This window comes from Camellia sinensis, chromosome 1 (genome assembly GCF_055761805.1).
Source record: "Camellia sinensis isolate YWXY chromosome 1, ASM5576180v1, whole genome shotgun sequence".
NCBI classification, from domain to species: Eukaryota; Viridiplantae; Streptophyta; class Magnoliopsida; order Ericales; family Theaceae; genus Camellia; species Camellia sinensis.
Genome location: NC_138961.1, coordinates 225,422,116 through 225,427,447, shown reverse-complemented (window position 1 = coordinate 225,427,447; position 5,332 = coordinate 225,422,116).

Genomic DNA, 5,332 nt, shown 5'->3' with positions numbered 1-5,332 from the left:
ACTCTGCTTCATTGTTCGATACTTTAAACTAGAGTTTGAATGCTAGAGGTATACGGGAATTGTCGGGTACTATCAGCAATACCCCTATCTTATACCCGTATTGGTTTGACGCTCTGTCAAACTACATTGTCCAAAACTCTTCTTCGACATGCAGAATGGCCTCGTCTAGGAATAAGTACTCAACTGCTTCATCCCCTTTCACTAGGTGATCGGCTAGGAACTCTGCTACCGCTCTCCCTTTCACTGACTTGCGCTTCACATACTTTAGATCGAATTCGGAAAGCAGAAGCAACCAACGAGCTAGCCTACCTGTAAGTGCTGGTCTCTCGAAGATATATTTGATGGGATCTAATCTCGAAACCAGTATTACATAGTGAGCTAACAAGTAGTGCCGCAGCTTCCTGGTAGCTCATACCAAGGCCAAGTAAGCCTTCTCCAGCAGAGTGTAGCGGGTCTCATAATCCAGCATCTTCTTGCTCAGGTAGTAGATAGCTCTCTCCACCTTGTCCTCAGACTCCTATGAAAGCATGTAGCCTATTGTAGTTTCAGTCACTGAAAGGTACAAAATCAACAGTTTCCTCAGCTCAGGCGGTGAAAACACGGGTGGGTTCTGTAAATATTGCTTGATTTGTTCAAAAGCAGCTTGGCATCGGCCATCCCATTGGAACTTCTTTCCTTTCTTCAGGAGACCAAACAGTGGTTCACAAGTCAAGGTTAATTTTACAATAAATCGTCTTATGAATTGCACTTTACCCAGAAAGCCTCGCACCTCCTTTTCAGTCCTTGGTGGTGGCATTTCTAAGATGGCCTTGATTTTGGAAGGGTCGACTTCAATACCTCTCTGTGTAATCAAGAACCCCAGCATTTTCCATGTTGTAACACCAAATGTACACTTCTGAGTATTCAGCCGCAACCGAAATTCGTTAATCCTTTGGAAGAACTTTTGCAAGGTGGTGTAGTGGCCCTCTCTTTCCTTGGACTTGACAATCATGTCATCCACGTACACCTCAACCTCTTTGTGGATCATGTCATGCAAAATTGTGGTCGCAGCCCGTTGATATGTAGCCCCAGCATTCTTCAGCCCAAACGGCATCACCCTCTAACAATAGGTTCCCCACGGGGTGGTAAAAACAGTCTTCTCCCAGTCTTCGGGTGCCATCAATATCTGATTGTAGCCTGAAAAGCCATCCATGAATGAGAGCAATGCGTGCCCAGCAGTAAAATCCACTAATTCGTCGATATGCGGCAGAGGAAAGTCGTCCTTTGGACTAGCTTTGTTCAAATCCCTGAAGTCCACACATACCCAAATTTTGCCGTCCTTTTTCAGCACTGGAACTATGTTGGCCAACCAAGTTGGGTATTCAGATACCAGCAGGAACCCTGCGTCAATTTTCTTGGTGACCTCTTCTTTGATCTTGATAGCCCAGTCTGGGCGGATCCTTCTAAGCTTCTGCTTAACAGGTCGGGCCTCTGGGTCAAGAGGGATCCGGTGCTATATAATCTCAGGATCGATTCTAGACATGTCTTCGTAGGACTACACGAAAATATCTTTGAAATCTTTTTATAAAGCGACTAAGCGCTCGCGCTCCTCCGAAGACAATGTGGACCCAATCTGGACCAACCACGGGTCCTTTTTAGTACCAACATTAATTTGGATGATTTCATCAACCAGCAGTTTAACAAACCTCTTATGCTCTTGATCTAGCAAATATTTCAAAACCGGAGGAATTTCTTCCTCGTCGCTTTCATCGAAATTTTGAAAGTCTGAATTAATGTAATAAATCAAGGGCACAGAAAAATACTCAAAGGCCACAGCCATTCCATTCTCATTAATCACTTCCAAGTCGCCTGATTCATCTGTTACAACAGACTCAAAGGAAAAAGAAAAAGACGACCTAGACAGGACTGTGGCATTCGGGTTGTCACCCCCAGGAATACCGAACTCAGGCTCAGATGAGCTGGAACCTGATTCTGACTCTACAGACTCAGTGGAATCAGATTTTGGCTCACTACCTGACCCAGTGCTGCTCGATAAGAATCCCTCCTCGTATTGCCAGACGAGGGAGGGTGCGATGGACGCATCTAGAATGTTTGAAAGTGGCCTCGCAGCCGTTTCATTCCCGATCATAGACACTGAGAGGTCATCCCCCAAGCACTCATGTACGATTGGAGGATCTGAAAGTAGACAAGCCAGTGCTACCCCCATTTCAATCTCGGTGCTCTCGGAATCCACTTCCTTACACTGCTCAACCTCAGCTGATGGGTCTATTTACTCTTCGGTAACAGTATCCCCAGACAACTGCAAGTCAAAGAATATTTCAAAACCCGGCAGGTGCCTCTTCTCGGTATTCAGCCATGGCTTTGGGAAGTCGCAGAACGGAAAGTCTTCCCCCTCCTGGACAAAGCGTCTGTTCAGGGTGCCTTGGATAGGCCGATGCATCAACTCAAAATGCCTCCCAGTCTGCGTGGCTCTGGCTCTCCCAGCCATTTCTTTGCCTTTCCTCACCCAGTCCTCTTTGGTAGGCAGATAGCCTAAGCCAAAGGTATGCGGGTTATGCGGCACTTCGGTCGATACAGTAATGCCCTTTTGGCCACTTCTTCCTAGTCCCATCCCAGGGATGTGCTGGAGCTTGTTCATGAGGTACACTGACTGTATGCTGACATATAACCCCTCATCAACAACCAAGATATTCTAAACAACCCAGGCCTCGGCTAGGGTGAATCCTGACAGGAACACATCCTCCGTGCCATGCTCGATTTCCAAAACCGATGCAGACACCTCTGGTGGCGGGTGGATTAACGAATCCCCAAAAACAATAGCCACCCCCTTCTCGTGGAGGTATTTCAATATTTGATGCAGGATGGAAGAGACCGCCTTCACCTGGTGCAACCACAGCCGCCTTAGGAGTAGATTAAAGGTTGCGAGAACGTCCAAGACATGAAAGTCAATCTCATGGTGTCCTGGACCAACCTGTGTTTGGATCTGTACAATCCCCATCACCTCTCTGCTAGTATTGTCGTAGGCCCTTATCACCTGGGCAGTTGGCACAAAGTCGACAAGCTTCAACCCAATTGCATATGCTATCCTCGACGGGCACACATTAATGGCGGATCCCATATCGACAAGAACTACCAGTATCCATTTTTCTCTACACTCGACAGAGATGTAGAGAGGTTTGTTATGGTTTATGCCCTCAGGCGGCAGCTCCTTGTCAGTGAAGGTCAACGTCGGGGACGCTCCTCCCGGAAAGACCAGTCCTACCAGCTGCTCAGGCGTGGTATCTATTGAAAGTTTGGCCTTGTCCATTGCAGAAAGGACAACTTGTCTATGTACTCTTGAGGCCATAAGCAATCCCCAAATGGAGATGTCTACTTGTATCTTCTTAAGTTGTTCCAGCACAGCCTCCTCTTCGAGCATTTTATCTTTCTGCTTCTATGCCTCCTTGTCTTTCCCGGACGCTTCTGGTTGATCTAAGTGCGGGGGCTTGAAATACCGCCCAATCCTAGTCATGTGGTCTACTTCGCCAATGTACCAGGTATCATTCGGCTGGCTTCATCCCCAGTCTTCATCTGTATGGGTAAGACATAGGTCGTCATCTTCCCACCACATGCCATCGACGGCCGACAAACACCTTTCTGGCTCCATTACGACTATTCCTGCGCCCACAGCACCTTCCATTTCTGTGCTCGCAGCATGCTCCGTTCCTATGCACACAACACATTCTGTCCCCATAGGGGCTTTGGCCTTTCTGACCCTCTCAGAATCTTCGATCATTTCCCGTTCAAACTGCTTCAGCGTAACCTACTGTTTAGTATCTTTCGTACCCAAACTGCCCGTGTTCTGAGTAAAATTCTTAACACCGGTGCTCTTCGGCGGTGCATCCTGATTCCCGACCCTTCCGGCCAATGTTGATGTCCATGTCCCTGACGGACTCTGCTCTAGCTGAGGTTGTTCAACAACATCCGGCTGGTCGTCAAGCCACCCTGTAGACTCTGCTGACCCATCCAAATCAAACTAGTTGACTGTCACGTCTCCTGGATCTTGTTCGTTGAAAAACTGAAGGTCAGCAATGTCCTCTTCCAGATCCGCTAGGTCATCTAGCCCCTGATTAGGTCCATCTTCCCGTACTACACAAATCTCTGCCCCCACTGGCAATTCTACATTCGGCCTAGCCTGGCCTGCTGATGTAATGTAACCGCGCGGGTTGTACATGAGGCTCGCAGACCCCCAGGCTCTGTAGAATCATTCTCATCTGCCCCCACAGCCATCCCACTTTTATCTTCGATAGCCACTACAACCGTTTCAGGTTGGGTTTGGGAGATGTCCAAACATGCACAAGTCAATGCTGTCAGGAATGAACACCTCCGGCTTGGGTAGGTGAGAAGGGGTGATATATATGCTAGGGTCTTATGACATAACCCCAGTTTGGATCATAATGATGTGTTTGGGAGGTGGAGCTTGGTTATGTGGTAGGAAAGGGTTGGTTGTGACATTCGGCTTCTCCGGGGGTACGATCACCCTGTTGTCAACGAGATCCTGAATCTCGTGACGCAATCTATAGCACTGGTCGGTGTCATGACCATGCTGTTGGTGAAACGCGCAGTATTTAGCTGGGTTATGGGAGGGGGGAAGTTTTTCTGGCAATGGCCGCGGCTCTAGGGGCTTCAAGTGCCCTTTCCTGATCAAAACCCCCAAAGCCTTGGACAAAGACATGTATAATGGGGTGAAGGTTCTTTGGCCTCGGGGTGGAAACTTGGTTGTTCGTGAGCTACTTCCAGACGCACCGGTGAATGGTGTAGCTGAAAGGGTTGTTGGGGTGGTGGTGGTGGTGACCATACTCACATCTGAAGCTCTGGCAACTGCAGCACTGCTTGTGCCTGCATTCGTACTGCGGTTGAATGCCCTCTCTGGCTGTTCTCTCTCATGATCAATAAGGCCCTGGTTCATAGCATCCTCGATCTGCACCCCTATCTCATGTAAATCTGCAAAGGTGGGGAGGGGGAGAACGATCATCTTCTGCATGAGCTTGGGCTGGAGGTTGCGCACAACCATCTGAATCTAATCTTTGTCAACAGGCCTGATGGTCATCATCGAGGCCTTAGCCCTCTACCGCGTCACAAAATTGGAGAAGCTCTCCTTAATCTTGCCTAGTTGTCTCAAGATCACGAGTTGTGACCTTGATCTGTGTATTGTAGGAGTATTAGGCTACAAAGGTCTCAACCATCTCCTCCCAATTCCTTTTAACAGAGTTTTCCAGTTTTGTATACCAAATAGCCGCTACACCCGACAGGGTTCGGCCAAACAGAGAAAGCTTCTGCAATCTGGAAAGGC